At 52.2% G+C, this 20,952-nt stretch overlaps 1 pseudogene; it reads left to right on the forward strand.

Moving 5' to 3' along the window:
* LOC146870665 (transcription initiation factor TFIID subunit 11-like) overlaps window positions 1-20,952 on the forward strand; it is a 284,397-nt pseudogene that overhangs the window by 89,025 nt on the left and 174,420 nt on the right.

Raw genomic sequence — 20,952 nt, forward strand, 5'->3', positions numbered from 1 at the left:
TAAAATTCAATACAACAAGATTAATAGCGAGTGACTGGATAAAAAACTTTACGTGAGAGAATAGCGTAAAGCACTTCGTGGGGTAGGTAAAAATCATTCGCATTTATAAAGCCAATAACTCCAAGTCCAATATAATAATAAAATTCATGGCGCAGCCGAAAGGATTTTTGTTTGAATAACCTTATTAGTAAAACAGCCACATCAGCAACTTTTTTATTTTTTTTAATGTAAAAATGTTATTGCAGGGATAAGGCCACCACGTTTAGGCAGGGGTCATTTTCTTTTATGACATAAGCTTGCAATGATTTTTTTTATTGCACTATCTTGCGAATGCTATACCTACTGGCTTTGCCAGTGCTTATTTTCATATGAGCGCAAGAGGCCTGCCCCAAATCACACATATTTTCAATCAGAAATACATAATTCGAGCTGTCTATTTCTTCTGTGTTTTGCAGAATGTCACGCAGTTTCCGTCTTGCTGTTTTAAATCACTGTCCAGAGGGCATACATAAACGGGTGGGAGGTTTAGTTTAGCAGTGTAGCTGCCACTATGAAGCGTTAGAAACTCAGTATGTTCATTCTTTAAAAGGAGAATGGACCACTGTAACCTGTCCTTTGCTAATTGTTTTCCATGCTCCCTAAAGCTTTTATCCGCCTTATGCCCAAACTGCCTTTTAGCCTTGAGCCTATTGTGGCTGGCAAAAGTGCTGGGGTCCTGGTAGATACTGGGCACCCCTATACTCTTCTTGGCTCCTGAAGCCTGTCTGCACCCATACTCAGTAGAGGTTTGATTGGGATGGGTGTAAGGGACACTCGGACGATGGCAGCATCGGTCATTCAGTGATTTGAATGTCAAATGCTTAGCTTGGGTGCATCCCTCTGTTATTGAGCCCTGCTGAAAAGCATTTGATGAAAGCCAAAGTACCGATTTTATGCTGCAATGCTTCTCCACCTCCCTTTCCTTCTTTTTTTCTAAGTGAAAAATATGTATATGTGTGTGTGTGCATATGGTTTGTGTGTGTGTGTGTACAATTTGCACAAAGAATAAAGAGCCTGAAAACTGCCCGTGGTGTCTGCTTCAATTCTGTTGAAGAGGAGAGGGAAAATAAATATATATATTCTCCTCACCAATTGATTCTAGCTCACAACGCACTCTCGGCCGGGCAGACATTCGGGGTGGAATCATTCCCTCGTATAAATTAATAATCAAAAGAAACAATATGCCGCACTCCAGGAGTTTGCTATTCAAATCCTTTTAATTACACCACCAACACGTTTCGACGATAGACTCTTGATCACGGTTAGGTGAGCGCTACTTTCATTTTACTATTTATACAGACATGCCCACTTAGCCAATAATGAAGCATTATGGGATATGTCGTTTCATCAATTTGTGAGTTAAAAACATAAATAAACTTTCATTTCAAAGCATAAGTACGCTCAAATTTAAACTTGTTAATTGATCAGAGAAAAGTTATTTTGTTATGAATTTATTGAATATACACAATGATGGTTCTGCATGTGTCAAACATCATGTACCCATTTGTATCATGTTGCGACCAAACTTTGATTGTTAATTCTTAATGCATTAGTCTTGTTCATATGAGTATGCCGCTGATTACAGGCTCAGTGCCCAATCTGCAAACACTATTTGTTTTTCTTATTCATCTATGTCTCAGTGTATTAATGATATGACATCTCATATACATACCAACCATAGGCTAAGTGCCTATTAAATTTGATGACACATGTGTCTTTCAAGCTGGTTGCACATCAATGTGAGTGATTTTTTTAATTCATGTCCTCAACCTTGTTTGACAGTCAACTTTCCTATACATTTCCAGAAAGAGGTATTCCAATTCTACAGATCTTGTATCATCCATGGTTTGAGTCATTTCAGTTATAAATGTACATGTAACTCTTCATCTCCATTTAGACCATGTCGTTGTTTGGTTCTAAATCGTATAATCAAACAAGATTCTAGACGTCTAAGTTTAAGTGTTCTGTCACCACCTCTTTCATGCCTTGGTACACAGACTATGCCGTAATATGTCATTGTTTGCAAATTATACCCTTCATGCATTTCTAGATGTTTGGCCATGGCCAAAGATAGTTAGTATCTTTGTTTTGCACCACTCGAATGTGTTCCAGTATTGTTTTCTTTAATGGACATATATTGCTGCCTATATATTTTCGGCCGCATTTGCCAAAGCACACACTCGTGCTTGTGGCGGCATAGGCCTTGCGGGAGTGCGCAGCGGCGCGCCACAAGCACGGGTATGTGCTTTGAAAAAGAGCAGACTGCTCTCCCCTGAGAGCGCCCACCACTCGCGGGTGCACCCCTCTGTGAGAAAGTGCCATCTTTCTTGCATGGTATTCCCCCACTTTTTGCTGAATTGCTGATGTACTTTGACTGAGTGTGCCCTGGGCTCCTGCCAATCAGGTGCCCAGGGCCTATGTTCCTTCCCTAAAACTGTACTCAAACCTAAACCCAATTGGCATCTCTGGCCACGGGTCAGCCCCTGGTAAATGGTACCATAGGTAGCCAGGGCACTGTGACCAGAGAAGGCCCCTAAGGACTGCAGCACTTATTGTGCCACCCTTAGGGGCCCTGTACCCTTACACACACACACTGCCTTTGCAGGTTGAGTGTCTGGGTGCAGAACCAAACAGAGAGTCGACAGGACACACATCCCTGTGTGCCATGCCCACAACACACACTGCCCTGGCATACATCAGCCAACCCTCTAGCTGGGTGCCCTATGCCAGTGGTGTGGGTACAGGTGCATGAGCCCTGTGCCCCTACAGTACCCAGGTCCATTCCTGGGCACTGTAAGTGCAGTGCTGCCATTTAACAGTATATGGTGCTGGGAGATCGTCAACACGAACTCCACAGCACCATGATGGCTGCACTGAAGACTGAGAAGTTTGATATCAAACTTCTCAGCCCATTAATCATTAAGTGGGTCGCACACCGCTCGTCATACTAGCAAGTTGCCCCATAGGATTCTGGACAATGAAGTAGCAGCGGCGAGTACACCTATGCTACAAGTGTTGAAAATAAATGCCATCCCTGGACACGTGTTTCGAGGTAGTTGCCTCTCGTCAGCAGGGAGCAGGTCTGTATGTGGGGTGCCGGTAGACTGCCAAAAGTACAAGGTTAAATACCTTTCACGGCGCGCGGGTGCGGGATCCTGACTCGTCAGCCGTGTAGCTCGAGGGAGCCTTTAAAGTCAATCATTAAGTGGGTCGCACACCGCTCGTCATACTAGCAAGTTGCCCCATAGGATTCTGGACAATGAAGTAGCAGCGGCGAGTACACCTATGCTACAAGTGTTGAAAATAAATGCCATCCCTGGACACGTGTTTCGAGGTAGTTGCCTCTCGTCAGCAGGGAGCAGGTCTGTATGTGGGGTGCCGGTAGACTGCCAAAAGTACAAGGTTAAATACCTTTCACGGCGCGCGGGTGCGGGATCCTGACTCGTCAGCCGTGTAGCTCGAGGGAGCCTTTAAAGTCAATCATTAAGTGGGTCGCACACCGCTCGTCATACTAGCAAGTTGCCCCATAGGATTCTGGACAATGAAGTAGCAGCGGCGAGTACACCTATGCTACAAGTGTTGAAAATAAATGCCATCCCTGGACACGTGTTTCGAGGTAGTTGCCTCTCGTCAGCAGGGAGCAGGTCTGTATGTGGGGTGCCGGTAGACTGCCAAAAGTACAAGGTTAAATACCTTTCACGGCGCGCGGGTGCGGGATCCTGACTCGTCAGCCGTGTAGCTCGAGGGAGCCTTTAAAGTCAATCATTAAGTGGGTCGCACACCGCTCGTCATACTAGCAAGTTGCCCCATAGGATTCTGGACAATGAAGTAGCAGCGGCGAGTACACCTATGCTACAAGTGTTGAAAATAAATGCCATCCCTGGACACGTGTTTCGAGGTAGTTGCCTCTCGTCAGCAGGGAGCAGGTCTGTATGTGGGGTGCCGGTAGACTGCCAAAAGTACAAGGTTAAATACCTTTCACGGCGCGCGGGTGCGGGATCCTGACTCGTCAGCCGTGTAGCTCGAGGGAGCCTTTAAAGTCAATCATTAAGTGGGTCGCACACCGCTCGTCATACTAGCAAGTTGCCCCATAGGATTCTGGACAATGAAGTAGCAGCGGCGAGTACACCTATGCTACAAGTGTTGAAAATAAATGCCATCCCTGGACACGTGTTTCGAGGTAGTTGCCTCTCGTCAGCAGGGAGCAGGTCTGTATGTGGGGTGCCGGTAGACTGCCAAAAGTACAAGGTTAAATACCTTTCACGGCGCGCGGGTGCGGGATCCTGACTCGTCAGCCGTGTAGCTCGAGGGAGCCTTTAAAGTCAATCATTAAGTGGGTCGCACACCGCTCGTCATACTAGCAAGTTGCCCCATAGGATTCTGGACAATGAAGTAGCAGCGGCGAGTACACCTATGCTACAAGTGTTGAAAATAAATGCCATCCCTGGACACGTGTTTCGAGGTAGTTGCCTCTCGTCAGCAGGGAGCAGGTCTGTATGTGGGGTGCCGGTAGACTGCCAAAAGTACAAGGTTAAATACCTTTCACGGCGCGCGGGTGCGGGATCCTGACTCGTCAGCCGTGTAGCTCGAGGGAGCCTTTAAAGTCAATCATTAAGTGGGTCGCACACCGCTCGTCATACTAGCAAGTTGCCCCATAGGATTCTGGACAATGAAGTAGCAGCGGCGAGTACACCTATGCTACAAGTGTTGAAAATAAATGCCATCCCTGGACACGTGTTTCGAGGTAGTTGCCTCTCGTCAGCAGGGAGCAGGTCTGTATGTGGGGTGCCGGTAGACTGCCAAAAGTACAAGGTTAAATACCTTTCACGGCGCGCGGGTGCGGGATCCTGACTCGTCAGCCGTGTAGCTCGAGGGAGCCTTTAAAGTCAATCATTAAGTGGGTCGCACACCGCTCGTCATACTAGCAAGTTGCCCCATAGGATTCTGGACAATGAAGTAGCAGCGGCGAGTACACCTATGCTACAAGTGTTGAAAATAAATGCCATCCCTGGACACGTGTTTCGAGGTAGTTGCCTCTCGTCAGCAGGGAGCAGGTCTGTATGTGGGGTGCCGGTAGACTGCCAAAAGTACAAGGTTAAATACCTTTCACGGCGCGCGGGTGCGGGATCCTGACTCGTCAGCCGTGTAGCTCGAGGGAGCCTTTAAAGTCAATCATTAAGTGGGTCGCACACCGCTCGTCATACTAGCAAGTTGCCCCATAGGATTCTGGACAATGAAGTAGCAGCGGCGAGTACACCTATGCTACAAGTGTTGAAAATAAATGCCATCCCTGGACACGTGTTTCGAGGTAGTTGCCTCTCGTCAGCAGGGAGCAGGTCTGTATGTGGGGTGCCGGTAGACTGCCAAAAGTACAAGGTTAAATACCTTTCACGGCGCGCGGGTGCGGGATCCTGACTCGTCAGCCGTGTAGCTCGAGGGAGCCTTTAAAGTCAATCATTAAGTGGGTCGCACACCGCTCGTCATACTAGCAAGTTGCCCCATAGGATTCTGGACAATGAAGTAGCAGCGGCGAGTACACCTATGCTACAAGTGTTGAAAATAAATGCCATCCCTGGACACGTGTTTCGAGGTAGTTGCCTCTCGTCAGCAGGGAGCAGGTCTGTATGTGGGGTGCCGGTAGACTGCCAAAAGTACAAGGTTAAATACCTTTCACGGCGCGCGGGTGCGGGATCCTGACTCGTCAGCCGTGTAGCTCGAGGGAGCCTTTAAAGTCAATCATTAAGTGGGTCGCACACCGCTCGTCATACTAGCAAGTTGCCCCATAGGATTCTGGACAATGAAGTAGCAGCGGCGAGTACACCTATGCTACAAGTGTTGAAAATAAATGCCATCCCTGGACACGTGTTTCGAGGTAGTTGCCTCTCGTCAGCAGGGAGCAGGTCTGTATGTGGGGTGCCGGTAGACTGCCAAAAGTACAAGGTTAAATACCTTTCACGGCGCGCGGGTGCGGGATCCTGACTCGTCAGCCGTGTAGCTCGAGGGAGCCTTTAAAGTCAATCATTAAGTGGGTCGCACACCGCTCGTCATACTAGCAAGTTGCCCCATAGGATTCTGGACAATGAAGTAGCAGCGGCGAGTACACCTATGCTACAAGTGTTGAAAATAAATGCCATCCCTGGACACGTGTTTCGAGGTAGTTGCCTCTCGTCAGCAGGGAGCAGGTCTGTATGTGGGGTGCCGGTAGACTGCCAAAAGTACAAGGTTAAATACCTTTCACGGCGCGCGGGTGCGGGATCCTGACTCGTCAGCCGTGTAGCTCGAGGGAGCCTTTAAAGTCAATCATTAAGTGGGTCGCACACCGCTCGTCATACTAGCAAGTTGCCCCATAGGATTCTGGACAATGAAGTAGCAGCGGCGAGTACACCTATGCTACAAGTGTTGAAAATAAATGCCATCCCTGGACACGTGTTTCGAGGTAGTTGCCTCTCGTCAGCAGGGAGCAGGTCTGTATGTGGGGTGCCGGTAGACTGCCAAAAGTACAAGGTTAAATACCTTTCACGGCGCGCGGGTGCGGGATCCTGACTCGTCAGCCGTGTAGCTCGAGGGAGCCTTTAAAGTCAATCATTAAGTGGGTCGCACACCGCTCGTCATACTAGCAAGTTGCCCCATAGGATTCTGGACAATGAAGTAGCAGCGGCGAGTACACCTATGCTACAAGTGTTGAAAATAAATGCCATCCCTGGACACGTGTTTCGAGGTAGTTGCCTCTCGTCAGCAGGGAGCAGGTCTGTATGTGGGGTGCCGGTAGACTGCCAAAAGTACAAGGTTAAATACCTTTCACGGCGCGCGGGTGCGGGATCCTGACTCGTCAGCCGTGTAGCTCGAGGGAGCCTTTAAAGTCAATCATTAAGTGGGTCGCACACCGCTCGTCATACTAGCAAGTTGCCCCATAGGATTCTGGACAATGAAGTAGCAGCGGCGAGTACACCTATGCTACAAGTGTTGAAAATAAATGCCATCCCTGGACACGTGTTTCGAGGTAGTTGCCTCTCGTCAGCAGGGAGCAGGTCTGTATGTGGGGTGCCGGTAGACTGCCAAAAGTACAAGGTTAAATACCTTTCACGGCGCGCGGGTGCGGGATCCTGACTCGTCAGCCGTGTAGCTCGAGGGAGCCTTTAAAGTCAATCATTAAGTGGGTCGCACACCGCTCGTCATACTAGCAAGTTGCCCCATAGGATTCTGGACAATGAAGTAGCAGCGGCGAGTACACCTATGCTACAAGTGTTGAAAATAAATGCCATCCCTGGACACGTGTTTCGAGGTAGTTGCCTCTCGTCAGCAGGGAGCAGGTCTGTATGTGGGGTGCCGGTAGACTGCCAAAAGTACAAGGTTAAATACCTTTCACGGCGCGCGGGTGCGGGATCCTGACTCGTCAGCCGTGTAGCTCGAGGGAGCCTTTAAAGTCAATCATTAAGTGGGTCGCACACCGCTCGTCATACTAGCAAGTTGCCCCATAGGATTCTGGACAATGAAGTAGCAGCGGCGAGTACACCTATGCTACAAGTGTTGAAAATAAATGCCATCCCTGGACACGTGTTTCGAGGTAGTTGCCTCTCGTCAGCAGGGAGCAGGTCTGTATGTGGGGTGCCGGTAGACTGCCAAAAGTACAAGGTTAAATACCTTTCACGGCGCGCGGGTGCGGGATCCTGACTCGTCAGCCGTGTAGCTCGAGGGAGCCTTTAAAGTCAATCATTAAGTGGGTCGCACACCGCTCGTCATACTAGCAAGTTGCCCCATAGGATTCTGGACAATGAAGTAGCAGCGGCGAGTACACCTATGCTACAAGTGTTGAAAATAAATGCCATCCCTGGACACGTGTTTCGAGGTAGTTGCCTCTCGTCAGCAGGGAGCAGGTCTGTATGTGGGGTGCCGGTAGACTGCCAAAAGTACAAGGTTAAATACCTTTCACGGCGCGCGGGTGCGGGATCCTGACTCGTCAGCCGTGTAGCTCGAGGGAGCCTTTAAAGTCAATCATTAAGTGGGTCGCACACCGCTCGTCATACTAGCAAGTTGCCCCATAGGATTCTGGACAATGAAGTAGCAGCGGCGAGTACACCTATGCTACAAGTGTTGAAAATAAATGCCATCCCTGGACACGTGTTTCGAGGTAGTTGCCTCTCGTCAGCAGGGAGCAGGTCTGTATGTGGGGTGCCGGTAGACTGCCAAAAGTACAAGGTTAAATACCTTTCACGGCGCGCGGGTGCGGGATCCTGACTCGTCAGCCGTGTAGCTCGAGGGAGCCTTTAAAGTCAATCATTAAGTGGGTCGCACACCGCTCGTCATACTAGCAAGTTGCCCCATAGGATTCTGGACAATGAAGTAGCAGCGGCGAGTACACCTATGCTACAAGTGTTGAAAATAAATGCCATCCCTGGACACGTGTTTCGAGGTAGTTGCCTCTCGTCAGCAGGGAGCAGGTCTGTATGTGGGGTGCCGGTAGACTGCCAAAAGTACAAGGTTAAATACCTTTCACGGCGCGCGGGTGCGGGATCCTGACTCGTCAGCCGTGTAGCTCGAGGGAGCCTTTAAAGTCAATCATTAAGTGGGTCGCACACCGCTCGTCATACTAGCAAGTTGCCCCATAGGATTCTGGACAATGAAGTAGCAGCGGCGAGTACACCTATGCTACAAGTGTTGAAAATAAATGCCATCCCTGGACACGTGTTTCGAGGTAGTTGCCTCTCGTCAGCAGGGAGCAGGTCTGTATGTGGGGTGCCGGTAGACTGCCAAAAGTACAAGGTTAAATACCTTTCACGGCGCGCGGGTGCGGGATCCTGACTCGTCAGCCGTGTAGCTCGAGGGAGCCTTTAAAGTCAATCATTAAGTGGGTCGCACACCGCTCGTCATACTAGCAAGTTGCCCCATAGGATTCTGGACAATGAAGTAGCAGCGGCGAGTACACCTATGCTACAAGTGTTGAAAATAAATGCCATCCCTGGACACGTGTTTCGAGGTAGTTGCCTCTCGTCAGCAGGGAGCAGGTCTGTATGTGGGGTGCCGGTAGACTGCCAAAAGTACAAGGTTAAATACCTTTCACGGCGCGCGGGTGCGGGATCCTGACTCGTCAGCCGTGTAGCTCGAGGGAGCCTTTAAAGTCAATCATTAAGTGGGTCGCACACCGCTCGTCATACTAGCAAGTTGCCCCATAGGATTCTGGACAATGAAGTAGCAGCGGCGAGTACACCTATGCTACAAGTGTTGAAAATAAATGCCATCCCTTTCACGCGCGCCGTGAAAGGTATTTAACCTTGTACTTTTGGCAGTCTACCGGCACCCCACATACAGACCTGCTCCCTGCTGACGAGAGGCAACTACCTCGAAACACGTGTCCAGGGATGGCATTTATTTTCAACACTTGTAGCATAGGTGTACTCGCCGCTGCTACTTCATTGTCCAGAATCCTATGGGGCAACTTGCTAGTATGACGAGCGGTGTGCGACCCACTTAATGATTGACTTTAAAGGCTCCCTCGAGCTACACGGCTGACGAGTCAGGATCCCGCACCCGCGCGCCGTGAAAGGTATTTAACCTTGTACTTTTGGCAGTCTACCGGCACCCCACATACAGACCTGCTCCCTGCTGACGAGAGGCAACTACCTCGAAACACGTGTCCAGGGATGGCATTTATTTTCAACACTTGTAGCATAGGTGTACTCGCCGCTGCTACTTCATTGTCCAGAATCCTATGGGGCAACTTGCTAGTATGACGAGCGGTGTGCGACCCACTTAATGATTGACTTTAAAGGCTCCCTCGAGCTACACGGCTGACGAGTCAGGATCCCGCACCCGCGCGCCGTGAAAGGTATTTAACCTTGTACTTTTGGCAGTCTACCGGCACCCCACATACAGACCTGCTCCCTGCTGACGAGAGGCAACTACCTCGAAACACGTGTCCAGGGATGGCATTTATTTTCAACACTTGTAGCATAGGTGTACTCGCCGCTGCTACTTCATTGTCCAGAATCCTATGGGGCAACTTGCTAGTATGACGAGCGGTGTGCGACCCACTTAATGATTGACTTTAAAGGCTCCCTCGAGCTACACGGCTGACGAGTCAGGATCCCGCACCCGCGCGCCGTGAAAGGTATTTAACCTTGTACTTTTGGCAGTCTACCGGCACCCCACATACAGACCTGCTCCCTGCTGACGAGAGGCAACTACCTCGAAACACGTGTCCAGGGATGGCATTTATTTTCAACACTTGTAGCATAGGTGTACTCGCCGCTGCTACTTCATTGTCCAGAATCCTATGGGGCAACTTGCTAGTATGACGAGCGGTGTGCGACCCACTTAATGATTGACTTTAAAGGCTCCCTCGAGCTACACGGCTGACGAGTCAGGATCCCGCACCCGCGCGCCGTGAAAGGTATTTAACCTTGTACTTTTGGCAGTCTACCGGCACCCCACATACAGACCTGCTCCCTGCTGACGAGAGGCAACTACCTCGAAACACGTGTCCAGGGATGGCATTTATTTTCAACACTTGTAGCATAGGTGTACTCGCCGCTGCTACTTCATTGTCCAGAATCCTATGGGGCAACTTGCTAGTATGACGAGCGGTGTGCGACCCACTTAATGATTGACTTTAAAGGCTCCCTCGAGCTACACGGCTGACGAGTCAGGATCCCGCACCCGCGCGCCGTGAAAGGTATTTAACCTTGTACTTTTGGCAGTCTACCGGCACCCCACATACAGACCTGCTCCCTGCTGACGAGAGGCAACTACCTCGAAACACGTGTCCAGGGATGGCATTTATTTTCAACACTTGTAGCATAGGTGTACTCGCCGCTGCTACTTCATTGTCCAGAATCCTATGGGGCAACTTGCTAGTATGACGAGCGGTGTGCGACCCACTTAATGATTGACTTTAAAGGCTCCCTCGAGCTACACGGCTGACGAGTCAGGATCCCGCACCCGCGCGCCGTGAAAGGTATTTAACCTTGTACTTTTGGCAGTCTACCGGCACCCCACATACAGACCTGCTCCCTGCTGACGAGAGGCAACTACCTCGAAACACGTGTCCAGGGATGGCATTTATTTTCAACACTTGTAGCATAGGTGTACTCGCCGCTGCTACTTCATTGTCCAGAATCCTATGGGGCAACTTGCTAGTATGACGAGCGGTGTGCGACCCACTTAATGATTGACTTTAAAGGCTCCCTCGAGCTACACGGCTGACGAGTCAGGATCCCGCACCCGCGCGCCGTGAAAGGTATTTAACCTTGTACTTTTGGCAGTCTACCGGCACCCCACATACAGACCTGCTCCCTGCTGACGAGAGGCAACTACCTCGAAACACGTGTCCAGGGATGGCATTTATTTTCAACACTTGTAGCATAGGTGTACTCGCCGCTGCTACTTCATTGTCCAGAATCCTATGGGGCAACTTGCTAGTATGACGAGCGGTGTGCGACCCACTTAATGATTGACTTTAAAGGCTCCCTCGAGCTACACGGCTGACGAGTCAGGATCCCGCACCCGCGCGCCGTGAAAGGTATTTAACCTTGTACTTTTGGCAGTCTACCGGCACCCCACATACAGACCTGCTCCCTGCTGACGAGAGGCAACTACCTCGAAACACGTGTCCAGGGATGGCATTTATTTTCAACACTTGTAGCATAGGTGTACTCGCCGCTGCTACTTCATTGTCCAGAATCCTATGGGGCAACTTGCTAGTATGACGAGCGGTGTGCGACCCACTTAATGATTCTCAGCCCATTAAACCTGCACTGATGCCAGTGTGGGATTTAATGTACCATGCATGACAGAGGGCATCTTAGAGATGCCCCCTGAACCTAACCTACAATCCACGTCTTGTCTGAGGGGCTGCCTAGGCTGCCACACAGCAGACATGTTGCTGGACCCCTGGGTAGAGAGCCATCCGCTCTCCTGGGCCTGCAACAATGCACATCCTGGGTGCAGTGCTAGGTCTCCTCCCCCAGGATGGGCAGGGGAAGCTTCAAAGGCATTCCATCTTTGTGAGCTTCTCCAGGCCACTTGCTGTACTCAGCAACTGGCCCCTGCCGATTCTGACCCCCACTCTGGCGGGAAGACTGGCCGGAATCCCCAAGGAAGGAAAGAGGGTGTGCCAGCCTCTGCAAACCCCACCCCTCAGGTGGGGGAGGCGAGGTGAAGCACATCTCCGGGCTCTCGCCATCTTGAAGATGGGAAGCCCTGCCCAATCAGGGCTAGGCTACTGCCCCCCTCCCACAGGAGAGTGGCAGGATAGGGGGTGTACCCACCCCAGGGCAGGGACCCAGTGGTCCCTGCCCTTTACCTACCTGTAACACCCCTAAATCTTGTATTTAGGGGCACCCTGAACCTTCCTTCCTTAGATCCAGATTCCGAAACAGCAAAGAAGATCAAGAAGCAAGAAGACCTGCCGTGCAGCTGCTAACAAGAGGAAGACACCAACTGCTTTGGCCCCAGCCCTACCGGCCTGTCGATCCTCGAACCTGCTCCTGCTAAATGCCGGCATCTCCTGTGGCCAGCAACCTCACAAACCCCGGAGGACCTGGCTACCTTGTGACTCTAAGCATCTGGGACTCCCACGAGCAGTGGTACTGCTCAAAGCAAGTAACTGACCCCTGGCATCAGCCAGGAACCGCAAACCCTGCACACTCTGCACCCGCCAAGCCTGGCCTGTGCTGGAGTGGACAAAGACCACGAGGAAGTCCCCCCGGCGACTGTGACCCCGAATCCGGCAGCCAAGGACCCACCTCGACGCTCTTGACGACGCCTGCAGCCTCAGAACCAGGGACCCCCCCAACCGCGATCAACAGAGGGTAAGATTTCCTAACGCCAAAAGGCACCCCGGCGCCTGCGGCCCCCTGTGCCCAACTCCTGGGTACCTACCTATCCTCCAACTACCCAACTTACCTCTCAAAATGGTAGTCGCACCTGAAGAATCTTCGTCGTCCCCGAACTTGCAGCCTTTGTTCGTTCTTGAGCTTCTCCATTGCAATCCATTGAGCGCCCGACGGCTCAAAAGCACCCTGCACCAAGCCGCCCGAGTGGCCCTGGCAGTGCAACTTCTACTCTAACCTACTTTCCCACTTGCCCTGAGCAAGTGACCAGGAGCCCAGCTCCCACAGCCGCGTGGCCTGCTAGCCAGCAGCCACCAACCACAGGCCCCTGCCTCCCATAGGATAACATTGGGCCTAACTCACTCTGCACCCGGCTGCCCCTGCGCAGCTGAGGGTGTAACAACTGTACTTACCTGACCCTGGGAGACCCCTGAGTCTATGCCCAGAATCTTAACTCTGCCAGTCGAGTACTTACCCAAAAGCCCATAACTCACTTTTCTTCCATAGGGTAACATTGTCTGGTTTCACTTGAAAATTCTTCTAAGTGTGGAGTTTCTAAACTTTAAAATATTCACCTAAAATCAACAGAGTAGCGAAAATGGAAATACTCACCTGCTATCAGGAGAGATCCCAGTACTGGATCCTGGTGCCCAGCACTGACCCTGAAAAGTAATTACAACCTTACTTACCGATAACTCAATTTTCTTCCATAGGAAACCATTGACTGTTTTTCTGTGAAATTTCTTCTAAAAGTGTTGATTTTTGCAAACTACAAATATTCTTTAAAGATCGCACTAACTGTGAAAACGTAATTACTTACCTGTCTTAGATAGATGTCCCAGTGCTGAATCTAGAAGCCCAGCACTGGATTACAAAAGTAACGAGAACATACTTTACCTGTAACTTGAATTTTCTTCCATAGGAAACCATTGACTGTTTTTCTGTGAAATTTCTTCTAAGTGTCGATTTTACAAACTTATAAATATTTGTTAAAAATCGCCTGTATAACCTAAACGCATTCTCTCAACTGCTTACAGGTGGTACTCTAGTGCTGGATCCAGGATCCAACACTGAACTAGAAAAAGTAACAATAACCCCACTTACCTGCTAAGTGAACTTCCTCCCATAGGATAACATTGGTGATTTTATTAGAGAAAAGTTTCTAAGTGTCAACATTTAAAATACCAAAATATTGCTTAAAAATCACAACAGTAACTAAATCGTATTTACTCAACTGTTTCGAGGAACTGTCCCAGGACTGAATCTAGGATCTAGTCCTAGAGTTAGAAAAGTAATCCTAAAAGTAATCAATTGCATTTAACTTGAAATTCCCATTGAGCTCAATGTATTATTGTGTTTGAAATTGTGTTGCCTATTGCAACAAACTGTAACTATTGCCTTCAAAAGTCAATTGCCTATTGTAAAGTATATAACTAAAGCATCTCATTCTGAGAAAGTATATTTTTGATACCTATTGTTGGTTCTAAAATAAAACAACCATATATTTTTACATACAAACCATTGGCCTAGAGTTCAGTTCTTGAGTGTGTGAGACCATTTGCTGACTGTGTGTGTACAACAAATGCTTTACACTGTCCTCTGATACTGCCTTACTACTCGACCAAGCTACCACTTTAGAGAGTAAGGTTATATCTAACTTTAGCCTCTGCCAAACCTCTGGGGACTGTGGACTCTGTGCACACTGTACCTATTTGGGAACAGCATATACAGAGCCACTTTCTTACACCCTCCGCCTCTCTCTCCCGCTGAAGCCTGCAAGTACAAGCAACTTGCTCATAGTGTCAATCAAGATACCTGCCTTTCCCACGCCACATCACGGCACCCAATGAAACAGCTGTTCGTTCCCTTAGCCCGCCTACCCACCCGCCAACAGCCTCTGCTGAAAGACTACGTGTGGTGCCCTTCAGCAGCAGAGTCATGGCGTCACTCGTTTTCAGGATGGGACTTGCAAGTCGCAGGAGCTTCTCGTGAGTTTTCATATTTGACTGAAATTGTGGGCGGAAGTGATGCTTTACTTTGCCCCTGATATTGGCCTCGCCTCTCATACTGTTAAATCCGCGAAATACTGTTGAAGCGCGCAGGGTCGCAGTGTAAAACGCAGTTTACGACAATCTGTTTACACTGTACAGTGCTTCAAGGGGCATGGTTCTAGTTTGCGCTCCTCTACCCTACAGGCGGGGCTACGGCTCACGCAGGCTTTGTCAAAACACCAGTAGAATACCTTTAATGTAGATGACGTGAAGTTGGTGTAATTTGCAGCAGCATCACTCAGCACCACCACAGCATCACTCAGAGCCACCACAGCATCATGCAGCACCATCACAGCATCACTCAGGGCTCCACAGCATCACACAGCACCACCACAGCATCACTCAGGGTTCCACAGCATCACACAGCAGCACCACAGCTTCTCTCAGTGCCACCACAGCATCATTCTGCATCACCACAGCATCACTCTGGGTCACCACAGCATCACTCAGGGCCACCACAGCATCACTCAGTTGCACCCCAGCATCACTCAGTGCCACCACAGCATCACTCAGCGCCACCACAGCATCACTCAGCGCCACCACAGCATCACTCAGCGCCACAACAGCATCACTCAGAGCCACCACAGCATCACGCAGCACCATCACAGCATCACTCAGGGCTCCACAGCATCACACAGCACCACCACAGCATCACTCAGGGTTCCACAGCATCACACAGCAGCACCACAGCTTCTCTCAGTGCCACCACAGCATCATTCTGCATCACCACAGCATCACTCAGGGTCACCACAGCATCACTCAGGGCCACCACAGCATCACTCAGTTGCACCCCAGCATCACTCAGTGCCACCACAGCATCACTCAGCGCCACCACAGCATCACTCAGCGCCACCACAGCATCACTCAGCGCCACAACAGCATCATTCAGGGCCACCACAGCATCATTCAGGGCCACCATAGCATCATTCAGAGCCACCACAGCATCACTCAGCGCCATCACAGCATCACTCAGCGCCACCACAGCATCACTCACTGCCACCACAGCATCGCTCAGGGCCATCACAGCATCACTCAGCGCCACCACAGCATCACTCACTGCCACCACAGCATCACTCAGGGCCACCATAGCATCATTCAGAGCCACCACAGCATCACTCAGCGCCATCACAGCATCACTCAGCGCAACCACAGCATCACTCACTGCCACCACAGCATCACTCAGCGCAATCACAGCATCACTCAGCGCCACCACAGCATCACTCAGCGCCATCACAGCATCACTCAGCGCCACCACAGCATCACTCACTGCCACCACAGCATCACTCAGGGCCACCACAGCATCACTCAGGGCCACCACAGTATCACTCAGCACTACCACAGCATCACTCAGGGCCACCACGGCATCACTCCGCGTCACCACAGCATCACTCAGTGCCACAACAATATCACTCAGCGCCACCACAGCATCACTCAGCGCTACCACAGCATCACTCAGCGCTACCACAGCATCACTCGGCGCCACCACAGCTTCACTCGGCGCCACCACAGCATCCCTCGGCACCACCACAGCATCACTCGGCACCACCACAGCATCACTCGGCACCACCACAGCATCGCTCTGCACCACCACAGCATCACTCAGCGCCACCACAGCATCACTCAACGCCACCACAGCATCACTCAACGCCATCACATCATCACTCAGCACCACCACAGCATCACTCAGGGCCACCACAGCATCACTCAGGGCCACCACAGCATCACTCAGCGCCACCACAGCATCGCCACAGCATCAGCCAGTGCCACAACAATATCACTCAGCACCACAACAGCATCACTCAGCGTCACCACAGCATCACTCAGCACCACCACAGCATCTCTCAGCGCCACCACCGCATCACTCAGCGTCACCACAGCATCACTCAGCGCCACCACAGCATCACTCAGCACCACCACAACATCACTCAGCACCACCACAGCATCTCTCAGCGCCATAATATCACTCAGCACCACCACAGCATCACTCAGCACCACATCAGTATCACTCAGCATCGCCTTTGCACTAGTACACCACCACATCATCATCACTCAGCAAGACCCGAGTATCATTCAGCATCACCTCAGCATCGTCTCCGCACCAGTCACCACCACCACTACCACCGCAGCATCACTCAGCACCACCTCAGCCTGCTCTCGGAATCTGGCATCTGTTGATTCTCCCCTAGCGTCTGGCCACTGCTAGTGTTATAATACAGGTACTAGTTCCCAACCTTCACCCTCCGATTGTTTATGCCCCCTCAAAAAAAAGCTTTAACAAACAACCATTGGAATAGGCAGAAACAAGTTGCCAGCATTGCAAGAACAAAAGAAAACTGAGGACATTTTCTATTGTAAATACTTTTTTTAATATGGTCGTTCAGTTGTACATAATGCCTTCTTGGTCATTTATAAGGTAACAAAAATGCTTCTGACGCTTTTTTATTATAACTTTTCAGCATGCTGCACAGCAGCCACACTTCTCTACAGCACAGCTTGAAGACATTGGCAAAGTCAGTAGCTCTGGCTAAACACTTATAAGGCCCCAAAGGCGAGACCTATTGGCTATGCCAATGCTTGTTTCACATTATTATCAGGTTGCAGATAGCAGGGCCAAATAAACAGCAGTGCTCCTGTTGGAAGGCGGACCCCGAGGAGTCGGTGAGACCACCAAAGGGGGGCCCTCGCACTGCACGAAGTAGCCGAGCGCTGCCGAGAAGTCTCCTGAGAGATCCTTCTCCTATCACGTACTAGCACAGTAACACCACCACACCGGACTCAAGGAGGTTGTCTCAAGACAAGCAATTCTTTATCATCAATAAAAGGTTACGAGTTCAATATTTACACGAAGGGATCGAGGGATCCACCAAAAGTCTCAATGTCTCTTTGGAAGGGTAGGGGTAGCGGGACAGTCTTTGGCAGGAATGTGGTACGAGGGTACCTGGGGCCCAGTTCTTATCCTCAAGCTGGAGGACCTCCGATCTCGGAGGGGTCGAGCCGCGACGGCGTCAGCAGGGCTCTGGCGTACAGTTCGTGGAGAGCCGCGATTCAATCAGCAGGGCTCTCAAGATGGTTTCTGCTCAGCTCGAGCCGCGACGTCGTCAGCAGGGCTCCGAGGAAGGTCTCAGCGAGGTGGGGCCGCGACGGCGTCTGCAGGGCTCCGATGTTCCAGGTGGTTCAGGAAAGGTTCACAAGAGGGAGCCGCGACGCAGTCAGCAGGGCTCGTGATGGTTCCGACAAGAGTTCTTCTCCGTAGGGTCAGCCGCGATTCGATCAGCAGGGCTCTCGACTCCGGGATACAACTGCCGAGCTGTGGTGGGGTCGCCCCAGATATAGGTCTGGAGCCCTTTGATGTCCGGACCCTTGCGCCCGAGGGGGCGGAGTGGCCGGGTGGAGGTGGCCAGACGCCCAGCAGGAGAGGCGCCAGGCCCATGGGAGTTTGCAGGGCGATCACACCTCGAGAGGGGAGGACAGTTGGGGGTCCCAACGATACCGTCGTCCGCCGGGGGCGATGAATGGTTCCTGCGGCACCCCCTGGCCAGTCCGTGGTGCCTCGAGGTCGGGGCTTCGCTGGGGTCGAGGCCGGGTTGAGCGGGGTCGCGCCGGCTGGTGTACGGGGTGACGTAGATGCCAACAAGATGGCGGAGCCATGAGGAGCATGCGACCACGTGCAGTTCCAGGTGAAGGGCCTTGGAGCAGTTCAGACGGGTGGCCCGTGAAGGCCGGGGCGGGGAACGGCCACAGTCCAGGGGGGTTAAGGACCACGCCACGAGGCCGGGTCCAACAGGCGTCCCCCCCAGCCGAAGGCATGGAGAGTCACCCATCTCCTTGGGGATTCTCCTCGTCAAGGCGGAAGAAGCGGGACAGGCCGTCGGCGTTGGCGTGGTCATTGCCGGGCCGGTGTTCGACGTCAAAGTCCATCCCTTGTAGCGAGATGGACCATCGCAGCAGTTTGGGGTTCTCGCCCCGCATTCGCATTAACCATTGCAAGGGCCGGTGGTCGGTCTGGACCCGGAAGTGGGCGCCAAAGAGGTAGGGCCGGAGCTTCTTGAGGGCCCACACCACAGCGAAGGCCTCGCGCTCAATAGTGCTCCAGCGTTGCTCCCGGGGCAGTAGTCGCCGGCTGATGAAGGCCACTGGTCGGTCGAGCCCCTTTTCGTCAGTTTGGGAGAGAACGGCCCCGATCCCATACTCGGAGGCGTCCGTCTGTACCACGAACTCCTTCTGGTAGTCCGGGGCCTGCAGCACCGGAGCAGTACACATGGCCGTTTTGAGGGTGTCGAAGGCTGTTTGGCAGCGGGGTGTCCAGTGTACCTTCTTGGGCTGCTTTTTGGACGTTAACTCTGTGAGGGGGCCGACAATGCTCCCATAGTCCCGGATAAACCGTCGGTAGTATCCGGTGAGGCCCAGGAAGGCCCGGACAGCGGTCTGGGTAGTGGGGGGTTCCCAGGTCTGGATGGCATCTATCTTTGCTTGGAGGGGGGCCACCTGCCCGCTCCCCACTTGATGGCCCAGGTAGGTCACGGATCCGTGGCCGATTTGGCATTTGCTGGCCTTGATTGTGAGCCCGGCCCGCTGGAGGGCGGCCAGGACGGCCTTTAGGTGGAGGAGGTGCTCGGCCCAGTGGTTGCTGTACACGGCAATGTCATCTAAGTAGGCCGCGCTGAAGGCCTCAAGCCCGGCCAAAACTTTGTTCACCAGTCGCTGGAAGGTGGCCGGGGCGTTCTTCATTCCGAAGGGCATCACCCGAAAGTGGTAATGCCCATCCGGAGTCGAAAAGGCGGATCTTTCTTGGGCGCCGGGGGTGAGCTGGATTTGCCAGTACCCGGCGGTGAGGTCCAGCGTGCTCAGGTAGCGAGCGGCCCCTAGGCGGTCGATGAGTTCGTCGGCCCGGGGTATCGGGTGTGCGTCCGTCTTGGTTACTACATTCAGGGCTCGGTAGTCCACGCAGAATCGCAACTCCGGGGGGTGGCCGGGAGCTGCGGCCTTGGGCACCAGGACGACAGGGCTGGCCCACGGGCTGTCGGAAGGCTCGATGACCCCCAGGGCCAGCATCTTCGCTACTTCGGCCTGGATGCAGGCCCGCACTCGGTCAGGCACCCGGTAGGCTCTGTGTCGGATGGGGGGGTTCTCCCCGGTGTCGACGTCGTGGACGCACCAGTGGGTCACCCCCGGGGTGAGAGAGAAGAGGGCTGCGTAGTCCCGCAGTAATCGCTGGCAGTCGTTGCGCTCTTCCGGGGTCAGGGACGAGGCGAGTTGGACCCCTTCGATCGATCCATCGTGAATGTCGGCTTGCAAGAGGTCGGGCAGGGGCTCGGAGTCGTCCTCGCCCCCCTCGTCGGTCGCCAGCAGCAGGCTCAGTTCGGTCCGGGCGAAGTGGGGTTTTAGCCTGTTAGCATGTAGGACCCGGAGGGGGTTCCGGGGGGACTCCAGATCGACCAAGTAGGTGACGGGACTTTTCTTCTCCACCACCTTGAAGGGCCCGGTCCACTTGTCCTGGAGGGCGCCGGGTTCGACCGGGGCCATGACCCATACTTTCTGACCTGGCTCGAATTCTACAGTAGAAGTGTTGCGATCGTACCACCGCTTCATGTCCTCCTGGCTGGCCTCGAGGTTGGCTTCGGCGAGGGCTCGGAACTTGCGGGTCTGGTTTCGGAGGGTCAGGAGGTATCGGTAGACGTCAGGAGGGGCGCCTCGGGGCTTCATCTCCCAGCCCTCCTTGACCAGACTGAGCGGTCCGCGGACCGGGTGTCCATACAATAGTTCAAACGGGCTGAACCCCAGGGACTTCTGCGGGACCTCCCGATAGGCGAACAGGAGGCAGGGCAGCAGGACATCCCATTTCCGCCTGAGTGGTTCTTCCAGGCCCTGGATCATCCCTTTCAATGTTCGGTTGAATCGCTCAACCAGTCCGTTCCCCTGAGGGTGATATGGGGTCGTGAACTTGTATGTGACCCCGCACTGTTGCCACAGGGACCGCATGTACCTGGAGATAAAGTTCGTGCCGCGGTCGCTCACCACTTCGCTGGGGAATCCCA

Source organism: Triturus cristatus, chromosome 1_1 (assembly GCF_964204655.1).
Source record: "Triturus cristatus chromosome 1_1, aTriCri1.1, whole genome shotgun sequence".
Classification (NCBI taxonomy): Eukaryota; Metazoa; Chordata; class Amphibia; order Caudata; family Salamandridae; genus Triturus; species Triturus cristatus.